This window comes from Aplidium turbinatum, chromosome 9 (genome assembly GCF_918807975.1).
Source record: "Aplidium turbinatum chromosome 9, kaAplTurb1.1, whole genome shotgun sequence".
Taxonomy (NCBI): domain Eukaryota; kingdom Metazoa; phylum Chordata; class Ascidiacea; order Aplousobranchia; family Polyclinidae; genus Aplidium; species Aplidium turbinatum.
This window is the reverse complement of record NC_137480.1, coordinates 24,044,666-24,058,121: the sequence shown is the minus strand read 5'-3', so window position 1 is coordinate 24,058,121 and position 13,456 is coordinate 24,044,666. Positions and strand designations below refer to the sequence as shown.

At 37.8% G+C, this 13,456-nt stretch overlaps 1 protein-coding gene across 1 annotated transcript in view; it reads left to right on the top strand.

The window, feature by feature from the left end:
- Positions 1 to 13,456, top strand: part of LOC145777328 (transcriptional activator GLI3-like) — a 45,079-nt gene that overhangs the window by 9,448 nt on the left and 22,175 nt on the right. The window lies entirely within an intron of this gene.

Genomic DNA, 13,456 nt, shown 5'->3' with positions numbered 1-13,456 from the left:
AGACTTTAGCACTTTTCTGTTTTTGCCAAACTTTTCATCAATCTTTCCTCTACCCAATAAAAAAAAAAAAATTAAAGTTACGCATCATGGTTTTATTGGTGCGTAACGACAAGAAGTCAATTCTCAGTCCTTTTTACTCCAGCGTAGTTCCCAAATAAAATAAGTTTTCATCTTTGATGTTTGTTTTGTATCTTTATCCTGCATTGCGGTACCTAATATGGGTAAAACTTTATTCTTGTCAGGAAAAGTATTATGAAGCATTTATTCACTATGTGAACACTGAGCAGTGCTGAAAAACTCCACTTTAAAGGGAAATTTTCTTCATTCATGGTTGGTAGTTACTAGCAATAGTTAACATGGGTGGTGGGCATTTGAAACGAACATTAACCTAAACCTTTTCTGACAAATGCACTTACTTTTGACAGCTAAAAATATCAGTGATAAGATCTCTTGCATTATGTCACAAATGATCTGCAGGAACTATCAATGACAAAGTGTCTAAGACCTTACAACACATAAAAAGAATACTTCTGTTTCAACATTTATAAAGCATATTCATCGTTGTTAAGCTATCAGTTTAAAAACATGTTTAAATAAGCTATTGGCAATAGCTTGCATTAGTAAATTACCACAAACAAGGTAATGTGTGTTCTGAATACTGCCATCTTGTTTTTCCCAAAATTCCGTCAACCCCTTGAGTGTGTACAAGAATAACCATGTAGGCCTACCGGTATACTAACATCGTAGGCTACCTTCCATAAAGGGCACTTCCATAAAAGGAAAAAGAAATTAACTCATCTACATTATGTCATGTATCAAATTGCATTAATACAATGTTTGTCAGGTCTACTGCCACAAACATGCCTGAGAATGAAAAAGAAAGTGAAACAACGTAGGCTGAGGGCTATGCAAAAAACATATGCTGCTGCCAAGCACACACACTTAGGTATTTCAGCACACCAATAAAACCAATTTTACTAGTTTAATGTTTTTCAAGAGCACTGTAATGAAACTAAGCTGCAAATTGTAAAAAATTCGCAACTTTTCCAGAAAAATATGAAAAAAAACAAAAAAAAACAAAAAACGCGTGTTTTTTTTGGCCCAAGTTTTTTTTGAAAAAAAAACACGTTTTTTTTAAAAAAAAACGGTTCGTTTTTTTTGCATTTACAACTCTAATTGTGAGTTATATTAAAAAATTTGAACTTACCATTCAACTTTGTATTAGATGCTTTTTTATTTCGTTTTAATCTGGCTGAAGATTTGCTTGGACATTTAACCGCTTTGTTTGGTTGTCCAGCACTACTTCCAATCATGCTGTTTCCCTAACGTTTCGCGCAAAGTGTCAAAGCGCATCTGCGTTAAATTTTTTGTACTATTGTTTCTTGTAATTTTGGTATCACTATTCACTAGACGGGTGTTGCTGAATTATGTCGCAACATTTGCAATTGTCAATTAAATGGAGTGGGCTAGTTTTTTAACTCTATTTCTTGCTAGCTCCTTTGTTTCGTCAGTATGCTTTCTGTGGTATGCCATTTTGTTGACAAACAGGATAGTTTTATCTGTGCAGCTTCTGACAAGTGTTGACTGACAAAACGTTAAAAATAAAGCGCTGATCAGCTTACAACTTATCGTCCTTCAGCATCGTGTGGTAGCTTATTAGCTCATACGCGCTGTGAAACGAAAATAGGTTGCAGAAATAGATGGAACTATTATGCTTTTGACCAGATTTGACCTAATGTTGCTTTGACCTACGTGATGTTGTTACATAAATTATAAGAATAGTCATAAAAATTCTAAACAACATTAGCCTACCTATTAGACGCTTCTACTATCATCTCATAGACTCTCACATGATTCGGTTACAATTTCATTGACTTTTAATGGTAGATGTGATTCACGTCTGTCTGAAAATATTCATTCACAAAATTAAAGCTTAATTTGGTCGGCCAGAGATGCCAATGTGAATCAGCACAATGATATTTGTGACGGTTACAATGTATCGGTTGCTAGTTGTAATAACGTCGTCGTGGGTCATTCTGGAGGTTTATCGTGAGGGTTAGTTATATTTAGGTTAGAGGGTAACATAAATCCCTTAAATTGAAGAAATAAATGGCTTCAGCGGTTCTACACCAAATACAATTGACAAGCATGATACGTAGTTTGTTTTTAGGATGAGGGTGCTCATTAAAATGGCGAACGAAACGTTAGCAAAGCAATACGTTTTCCATTTCACATTATTTTTCTTTATGTCAGATTAGGATGCTAAAGTAACTAACCTTGTCAAAGCATCTTTAAATTTCACCAGCAACTTTATGTCAATTGCTTTGTCGCCAGCAAGGTGTCTACCAACCCCGGGGTAACTTGACAGACTGATCTGGGAGGCTGGCCGGGAATAGTCTTCTGAAGACAAACTTACCTTATTTTGTAAATATAAACTCAAAAACAGACAGCTCTGGGTAGGCCTACAACACTTCAAGAGTTATTATGGCAATTAGTTATTTTCTTTTCATCGCTAGAAAGAAGTGAAACTAAAAACACTAAAGTGTTTACAGCTTTCTTAAAACACTTCGTGTCCAGTTTTTTTACTGTACTGACTAAAAACATGTATTTTAGTACCCATCAGTACACCATTTTGTCTAACCCCGTTTTTATGCACATGCTATTATATCACGTGTTGTAGTTATGCTTCGATATTCGTTCTGGACACATTGATGATGAAATAATAATTGTAAATGATGGCACAAAACATTAACTCAATCCTGTCAATGCTCTATTGTTACCACACAAGCACGGTCACTGTGCTGTTTGAAAGCTGAAGGAAATAATAAATCGAACAATTACTTAAGTGATGAAGTGTCACCCTCAATTAAATTGAATATGAAGTAAGTTCACAGCTGTTGGTTTTTACAAATTTCATGTTGCGTGAATTGGTGAATGGGCTTTTTATGACTAGTTGTTTGAAGTGAAATTAGCTCCTGTCAATGTAATGGTATGATAAATCACATTGAAGCATATTCGACCTAGCAGAGCGAAGCATTATTTTTCATAGACATAACGTATTTTTTCAATAAAGATCGATAACTGTTGTCCCGACTTTGTCACTGACGATACATATCACGACAAAATGGAACTCATCTAAATGCCCTTTAATTAAAATATTCATCGAATATTGCTCGTTGATCTCAGCGGGTTTCATTTGACGTCTAAATGGGTGGTTAATGTATCTTTTTTCCACACGCTGCGAAAGCTTTCATTGTTGCCTTTCTGGATATTAAGCGTCTGGTAAATTTTGCACTTAAGTCAAAGACTCAGTCAGTATCATTTTTTTATCTTCGCATTGTCGCCGATTTCATGCTGACACGCTGAACCCTGTAAACCTAAACCCAACTAGAAAATTTCCCTTCTGTTTACATTGATTCAACGTCTGCAAACGTTCAATGTAAAAAGGACTGATTTTGTTAATTGAAAAATAGAAAAAGTAACACACACTTTACTTATTGTTTACGTTAAAAAGAATTAGTTTCATCATGGAAAATTATGCTCTAAAAGTAAGAACGTCAAATTCAGAACTTTAATTTCTTTTCCTGTTTCACAAAACTGTATTGTTGGTAAGGATACGGTTTGTCTCCGAGAGTAATAAAATATATTATGACGTACTTGTTAGAAACCACACTTATCACAAGCAGCACGTTACAAAATGTCGGTGGTAGTCACAGTATTTGCGAATTGGTTTATTTCGTCTTTCCGAGTTTCTTTGACTGCCGTCCTTCACATTTTGTACTGTAGATCGAAGCCATCGAGGAAGGAGATAGAATAGAATTGTTCGGAAAGTAACAAAACATCACACATGAATATTTAGCGGCTTTAAATCCTGAAACTATCACATCGATTGTGATGCTTTTTCCTTGGTAGATAACTAGATATGTTAAATTTATGTGCAGCAAGTCTTTCGTTACATAATAGCACTAGCAGTGTTGTAAATGACAAGAGAACCGAATTCTTTAAAAAACAACTAAAATTCGAAACCGGATTCTTTAAAAAAAAAATTCGAAAGTGGGAGACTTAATTAAAAGGTGAAAAACTTTGCGTCGAAACAACATTTTTTAACGCAGTTAAACTTTTTGATGTTGTAATGACGACGATTTTTTTAACTCAGTCTTTTTGCAGTTTGCCTTTATTGCAGAGTTTAAATTTACGCAAACAGTAGTAGGATTAAAACCAGCCAACAACCATGTCGCCAAATGCAGCGGAAAAAACATTCATTTTGAAGCAAGAAAACGCTTTTGCTGCAATCTTTGTTAGCAATCAGTCATGAAGCAGTATGTATAGCCTCGGCTGATATGTTTTTGATGGACAAAAGTCCAGCTACTTTTGGACGGTTTTGTGTTTATATTTACAATACAAACTATAAAACCAGCAAACGTGTTGCAATAAAGATCGGCTTAGTTTTTGAAGTGGATCTTGCTTTGGCTTATTTTTAGCTTAAAATGCCACAGTATTACATGGCTGTGACAAACTAAGGACTAATGATGGCTTCAGCAAGTATTAATTCGCCTATTTGCATTCTTTCTGTCTCATTAGGCTTTCAGTGTTTATACTTTCAGTGTATAATACTTTTGTTCCTTCGTGGGCGATTTTTAAGCTTTCGTTTCAGAGAAAGTTTTAGTGTTATCTTTCTGTGTAATGAAACCAGCGTTGTCCAAACAGATTTCCGATGTTTTTTGCAATTCATAGTCTTCCAACAGATGCCGGAGTCTCATGTTTAAGTGCAGTGGTTGTAGGGCGGTTTCGTGCGTAGGACTTTAAAATTTCTTGGGTTCTACTCTTCGTGCAAAAAACTTAGTGGCTTTGAAGGAAGATACATTCCCCTGATTTCACATGGTATTACTTAAAAAATAACACGATTCTATGTAGATCAGGTCATGCCTATTATTGGTTGCAAAACCGGCGTGTTTGGGCGTTTCCGCGACATTAAACAAGGGGCCTGCGACCCCGACAAAGCGCATAAAATACAACTTTACCTCTGTGATTTAGTTTATTAAACGAGGTTTTTATTTTGTATGTTTTGTAGAAAATTAACTGTACTGTGCCCAAGTAATTGACTTCAACAAAGGAAATGACACCGTTACCTCGTGTCAAAGAACATACAGTAGCACTTGTTTAACTACAGTACAACTTACAGTACTACAACTACTACTGTACTACAGTACTACAACTACAGTACTACAGTTTAACTACAGCACTACAGTTTAACTACAGTACTACAGTAGAACTTGTTTAATTCGTCAGTTTGCCTTATTCGTCACACTTTCGTCTGTCCCGTTTTGGTGTACAGTAGTTTTGACCCGTTTGCATAATTCGTCAGTTCGCCTAATTCGTCACTTTTTCCAATCTTCTTGAGGTGACAAATTAAGCAATTTCTACTTTATTTTGTTTTAAAACCGGCAGCCGGACATTTTAAAATTCGAGTAGAAATTATTACTCAATGCAAGTGTATGGAGTTAAGTTGAAATACAAGATTACTAAATAATTCAGAATAATTTTTATAATCTTAACAATTTAAAAGAGAATTAATATGAACAATTTGTGCGAGCTTGTTTTTATCGTTGCAACTGGCAACACTGGAAAATGATCACTCCACTTTCTTTACAAAGCCAGGTGTTCTGAAAATGAGTTTTGCTATAAAAGCGAAGTAGTTGTAAGCATTATGGAACTGTGATTAGAATGCAAATGAAATAGCAAGAGGCCTGATGTGTCTTGCGGCGTGCATGAAGGCCAAATGACGTCATAAAGCATGCAATGGATGCGTGCGCGACTGACGAACTGACGGACTTGATATTGGAACTACACTGCAACGCAAAAACATCATCAGGTAGAATTTGACAAGAATGCTTTGGTTTGTTGACAGTTTGTTTATTTACATTGTGTTGTGTTGGAAAAACGTTTTCTCGAAACGGAAATTGTGAAATGAAATTAGCTGTATATCATACTGCGTTTTTAGATACTCGTTGCTCAGGCTAGGGAAGCTCAGGCACTGATGAAAATATAGGGATCAGTGGTTATCTCGTTTAGCTAAACCCAGTACAGTATCTACGCCTCACTTCCTTGTCACATATTCAAAGTAGATTCAGGCTTTGTTTTTCTGAGCGTCCCACGCAATGATTCCGTGGGTAAAGAAACGAGCTCTAATTCTTCTCTTCCAAGCACCGGACTTGACGCTTCAGCTTCAAAGCGATTCATCCTGAGAGTTTCCTCCTATCAAACAATGATTTTTTGATGTATATATGTATTGTATATTTATTTTTGTTTTCTGTCTCTCTTTTTTCATCTTTTTTATTCATCCGAGAGTCTCAGATAGTTTATGCTTTGTTGTTTTAACAGAGTTGGGAGTTTGTTGAATACTTTCCAGAGATCTCCAAGGATTTTTGTTAGTACGTAGCCTACAGATGTAACTTTTTCCAATTATTGGATAAAAATTCCAGTTTTGCCTTCCAATTGGGCTAAACTAAGAGGCTACTACGTGTTAGATTCAAAGCTTTTCCTGATTTCCAACTTTGAAGATTTTTCTTTTCGCAAAGATATTAAATTGTTATCGAGGCAACTAAATATGACAAATGTTCATGTTTAGTTACATTTGTTGTTTGCATTGTTCTTTATTATACTGTAGTTATGGTCACCATGGTTACAACGTACCTATAGTAGAGCACAGATGACGGCAAGTAGCGTAAGAGTTTGGGTACAACACGCTACACAATTGTGTGTATCACTAACAGTCGTAGATTGTGTATGAGATTACGTAGCCTACGCTAACTAGCATATCCAGTTTGTCTTCAGTTGCCGCGGCGTCTGATAAAGCAGTATTTGTGACGTAATTATCGGTACACGGTACATTTCAACAATACAGATACCAAGGAAATACTTTAGTTGTTCACACTACAAAACAAATTTCTTTTCTAGAAAACACAAGGCTGGTTGCAGCCCATTATACCAATTCGAAAATAATAAAATAATGTATTCGAAATAAACAGAAAATACGAAGTTATTTATTTAGGTTAAAACTGACAGTGCAAGAGGAAGATATATTGTATGCCAACCCAGCTTTGAGCATATTACCATCTAATAGCGGATCCAGGGGGGGAGCAATTGGGGCGGTCGCTCTCCCCCTCTAAAACACAGAAAAGTAACTTTATTTGTTTTGCAAAGTATATAGACCGGCACATTATTATCCTTTGTTGAAATGACCCCCCCCCTCTATGGCTACAGCCTGGATCCGCCCCTGTTATAATCTTTCATGTTTTGATTGAGTTGTCATAATCGAAAGTAAGCAATGATCTGATCTTATTGAGCCTTGTTTAACTTTGATTGAAAGGCTACAGTGAAACACGAAGAGTCTTAAAGTCCGTCGTTTTTACATTAAGTTAACGTCTGCAGACCTTGAATCAATGCAACAACGACGGATTTTACCGTCATGAACCAGACTCGCTATAAAAATAACAAAGTATTGTGCGTCGCTTGCAAACTCTTAACACATTCGTTCAACATTGACAGATATTGAATCGATGTAAAATTGGAAACGTTTGTCAGCAGCTGGGCTGTTTCTGTTGATGTTGGCAATTCAATTAATTTGTTCTCCTATTGCTGCTTAATGTTACTGTAGAGTAGACCGTGTGACTGAATCCAACCAAATTCAAGATTTTTAGGTTTTGACTCAATGTCTCAACTTCAAGTCACTCACAAGAATATTGAATCTGTAGCCAGATTGTGGTCTGGAATTAGGAAACCACTTTCCGAAGCCATCTTCTCGGCTGTTGCAACCCAAAACATTGCGGTAATGGCATACCCTGCGTGGTCATCTATCCTTTACCTTGGACCATTACTTGGACTAGAAACTTAAGAGCTTGTCTATCACCGACGCCATGCACTATATTACCCCTTTTCAACGCCAGGTTAGACACAGATTTTGATTGGATTCTGTCGACGTTGCCCGCGTACCAAACGTTGTTCATAGATTCGTACCCCACATTGTTGTTGCGTATAAATCGCATAAATTTTCGCTTTCTTAGTGAACGCGTGATCGCAGAGAGCAAAGTCCTTCATTTTTACATTGATTCAACGTCTGCAGACCGGACGGTATACAAGTGTCGCTCTGTCATCACTCCACCGTAACTTAATCAAGCATGTCCGACTGAGATTGCTATCGGGTTCGATTTCAATTCTTGGCTGTTTGGATCTTGAAGATCTTTCTCTTACTTTAAGAAATTTGCTTGCAATGCACAGTTGAAGGGATAAGTGGTTTAAAGTGAGAAATTGCAACGTGGCGTTTTCTCATCGGATTTTTGCTTGACATCCCAAGGTTTGATTTTTTTGTTTTGCTGTGTGACAATTTTTCGACATTAAAATCAGTCGAAAATTTTGTGCTGTTGTCTGTCTATGGCCGTATCCGATTCACTCATGTAAAAGAAAACTATCAGGCGTTGCTTCTAATTTGCTCCACCTCTAGTGATAGTAGCACGATAACATCCCAGTTAGCAAATCAGTTCTTTTTCGTCGTCGTCTAGCTGGGGGACGAGGGCTGACACTTTGCAAATAGCGGCCTTGGCCCTTGTCTGCTCTTCAGCGGAGTGCTGTGCACCTGTCTGGTGCCGCGGTGCTCGCTGCCACAACATCGACACTGCCATAAACAGCGCCCTGCGCACAGTGACCGGATGCCTGCGTCCCACACCATTGGACAATCTCCCCATTCTCGCTGGCATCCAACCTGCTGAGCTTCGTCGCGAAGAAGCCACTCTGTCCCTCGGTCGACGGGCACTGGAGCCTAATCATCTTCTCCACCACAAGATCTCTGCCTTCCCAAACGGGCACCCCCGCCGACTGAAATCAAGACACCCATTCGTGCCAGCCGCTCGGCTTCTGATCAACAAGGCTGACGAACAAGACATCTCTGCGGCTACTTGGGCGGACCATAAATGGCATTCTGAATGGAGGTCAAGCACCACCAGACTCCATTCATTCATCCCCGACGCCGACACACGCCCCATCGGCCTGACACTACAGAGACAGGCATGGGTGCGCCTCGGCCGTCTCCGTGCGGGCGTCGGGCTTTTCCGCTCAACCATGCACCAATGGGGAATGGCTTCTTCCTCCTCCTGTGAATGTGGTGCCGAGGAACAGACCGCAGACCACATCATCAATGACTGTACCATCTTCAAGCCACCTAACGGAGTGGAAGGTCTGCGCGTCATGGATGATGAAACTAAAGACTGGCTGCTCTCTAGCAGCCTTCCAGTGTAGTCCGGGAACATCGTGAATCTGGGGTGGTAAAAGGATAGACCCTCGGCCCCAGAAGCTCAGACGACGACGAGTTCTTTTTAACATTGATTCAATGTCTACAGACGTTGTCGAATGTAAAAAAGGACTAATTTACTGATCGAGAATGTGCCAGCTCATGTGCTGGTTGATTGAAGCCTTTGAGATACAGGATCTGTGGATGAGAATCTGCACTGGGAACGCTTTTATTCTGATACGCGAGTTTCGGTAGGCACTTTAACATTTACCCACTGGTCGAAGAGGTACGCAATCATGCGTGACATGTTCATTCGCGATTCAGCTGATTTCAGTCATGTGACTCGTGACGTGATATTCTGATCAAAAATTTTGATACAAAGAAATTTAACTGAATGCTTCACCACAACCACCGTTGCCTAATGGTTAGGGCAGAGGAGTATAGTAATTTCGATTTCGTGGGTTCGATTCCCACCCTCTGCTAATATTATTTTTTCTTTTGCAACTGAACTGAGTGCAAGAAGGATCATGGTAGCCACTTTAACAAGTCGAAATTGTGACTAAAACACAAATATTGATTGAACATGTCACGCATGATTGCGTACCTCTTCGACCAGTGGGTAATGTTAAAGTGCCTACCGCGAGTTTCATGCTGCACAGCAATTTTGATTTTGTGTGATTGCCTTTTTGCGGTGGAGACTTTAATGTTGTGTAGTTTGCAGAATTTCGCTTCTAATTATTTTTGACACTCAAGTTGACTTTGTATTCTTTTTGATGGTAGGTTGTAGGTGTGTATTTTATAACTCATTTCTTTTCGTTTAGATTGGTATGTTGATAGGTTATAATCGTATACTTAAGCCGACCTTTTTTTCTGAACACATTTTTCTGACCAAGTTTCATATCACACAACAAAGTACTTCTCTTATATTAGTTTTATGGTGATTTGACGGAAAGTAATGTAGTTGAAATCTCTAAATAAAAAGAAGTTTGATGATTTTGACCAGCTACATGGTCTTCGTATTTTGTCTTCCGCAGACCGTCGTGTATTAGCGCATTGATAAGATCTGCTCTGCAGCTGTGGTAGATCTTCACTTGAACAGCCTCAGCCTTTAGATAAGAATCTGTGCATAACTGCATGGATTTTATTCTTTGTTAAGCAAGATAGCTATTACGAACTGGAACAAAACTGTAATTTATCACCTGTTGAAATCGGCCATCTGGTTCGTAGAGTTGTATAAAAATATTTACAAAATCAACAAGATGATTAAAGACAGTCTCTCGAACTTAACCCGTAACTCACTTTCCAATGAAATCTTGTGTTTTTAGTTTCCATTATGTTGGACATGGATTGTTTGAAACGTACATGCTCATCTTAAATAATGAAACCAAACGTTAAATATTCAAGCTAACGACTTTTATTTAGTCGACACCTCAATTAACTGGTAACTTAACTGCCAGAGGGGCAGGAAGGGCAACGTGTAAACGGCCCCCATTGCCTCCCCTTGTTGTCATTTACTTCCAAATTCCAGATTGTAGCTTGGGAGCCCATTTTAAATGCGTTTTAACTACTGCAAACAGCTCCAGAGTGACGGAAATCATGATAGCTTGTTTTGTTGATGACAATTGAATTAAAAATACTCAAATTTAATTAAAAATTTTTCCCATTCATATGAACAAGGCCATGGTTCCTTTAGTTATTTACTAGAGAGAACTTAATACTCTCTTCCAAACCCCAGAAATAATCCGATGTTTGCCAAGTCACGCTGCGGTTTTGTGGTTTCGCCCGGTTGGTTATGCTCCCTGAATTGCTTGATGGATTACAAAATTAAATTTGGAGAAATTCCAAAGCTAGTCTCAAAGGGATAAAATGAAATTTTTGTGTCAATTTTGCTCTTGCTGTAGTTGCTTATTTTTAAACACATATTTGCTATATAAAGCTGATAGAATGTAAGTTATCTGTCACGTTAGTTTTGTTTCCAACGGCTAAAAGGAACTTGTAAGTTGTTTAAATAGCAGAAAAGAAATTTTGTAGATAGATCAAACCGTAAAATGAAAATTATTCGCTGAGAATATGCAAAGGATGGATGCAGCGTTATATAAAACCACACTATTATTATTGCTAAACGAAATAATTTGAATAGTTGTGTGACTTTTTATTTGGAAGGTCATATAATTTCCCAATGAAAAACCGATGAGTGATAAATTATTACACTGGTCTCTTCTTTTGTAGTTTGTACCTCTCCTCTGTATGGTGACTATCTCAAAGATACGCACCACCATGGAGATCACAATTTGTGCTGTGATCGATTGTTGATTGATAAATGGTATTGCTGTGACGTCATACATAGTTTCTCAATGCCTGTTTGTTCAACAGACGTCATCACATGGCACAATGGTAGTTGGTGAGAGAGAAATGAGGCACACCATCAGGCTACGTTTAGAAATACACGCTCTGTTGCATGTGAAAGTTGGTTTGTAGTGCGTGAATTTTCATAATCCAAGTAAACATTATCTTTTTTGAGAAAATTTGGAAAGGGTTTCTTTCTAGCTTACCTGCTGATATAAATATCGGTTGCCGTAGAGTTGCATTCCAAGATTTTCGTGTTTGTGATTTCTGCTGATGTGGCTAAAGCTTGCTACACTAACCTACGCAGAACAGTGCTTCAGTAGCGTTGTTAGATGCACTCATATTTTGCCACGAAGAATAATGTCTTGTCATGTCTGCGTTGTGTTTCAAATTAAATTTCTTAATGAAGAATTTTGTTTTGTCTAATCAAAAAATATTAAGCCAAAAATGTAGATATTAAACTCATGTTCAGCAATCAAACATTTCGAAAACTATACTGTCTTCATATTCATTTATAGCACTGAAGATGAAGACAGTAGGCTAATAGTTTTCGAAATGTTTGTTTGCTGAACATGAGCTTAGTATCTACATTTTGGGCTCTTTATTTTTTGATTAGATTAACCAGGCGTTCCAACCATTTTGCTCCTAAATTTGGTTTGTATTTGAAATATTTCGACATTTCACTAACTGCTTGATTTTCTTGATTTATCTCCTCTGAAAACGAGTACAGTTAGTTGCAGATTTGTTGATTCTCTTGGGGGTGTTTGCTGCGTTTGAGATCAGATATCGGACTTGAGCACCCTATGATCCATCCAGAAAACCAGTATTACTTTACATTGATTCAACGTATCCAGACATTGAATCAAGGAAAAAAGAATTGCTTTTCTGACTGGTTACTTTTTGGCAACAACTTCGTCTGAACTCCAAAACAATTTGGCCGGCCCTCCAATGCAGTCATAACTGTTATGAACGTTGTTATATGGTGTGTAACCTCTAATCAATGTTAAGTCGGGTTTAGTTTATTGATCGAGGCTTTGATAACTTGCTACATCCGCTCAGAAAGTTAACTTCGTTTATCAGCTTCACAAGTGCTGCAAGATGTCTTAATTTATTTAAATATTCACAATTCCAACGTAAAACTTGCAGACTTTAAGGTGACAGACATTGACTGTTCTTTTTCCGTTTCAATCGTCTTTGTCTTGGGGCTATGACCGCGAGAGGCTTTGTTTACGTTATTATGACGTCATTGTTGAGATTCTGGAAGGTCTTCAGCGTAGCAGAAAATGATGTCAGAGTGGAATCACAGACAACGCTAATTACTTAAAACGACTGAACAACAAAGATTATATGTTCTGTAAAAATTGTGTTTTGTCTCTTTAGTTGACTTGTATATGGTATGAATAGGAGTGAAGATAGGTAGTCCGATCCAAGCATGGTGCAGGTTTTCGATAAGTATTCGGGGAAAAAGTCAATTTTCGAGCCTGCATTCAATAATTAATCGACTCAACGGTTTTCATCCAACCACTTCACCACCCGTCTATTCCGATCGTTGGCACATGTGGACCTCACCGACCTAAACTGAGATAGTGCACTAAAAGCAATAGTTATGAGGGGGTGCTGCTGTTGTTTATTGTGTTGCATCTATAACTGTATGCTGAAGCAATCAACATGGATGGACTCTCGAAGCTTGATCAATGACGAATTTGATGCAATAGTGTTAGTTTCTTTTTTAACCAGCTACCATTCGGTTGTGCACAACATAGTTTGTAATGTAAAATGCTTCAATTTTGGTAAGTGGTTTAAAATGCTTCAGAGCAGGAAATTATT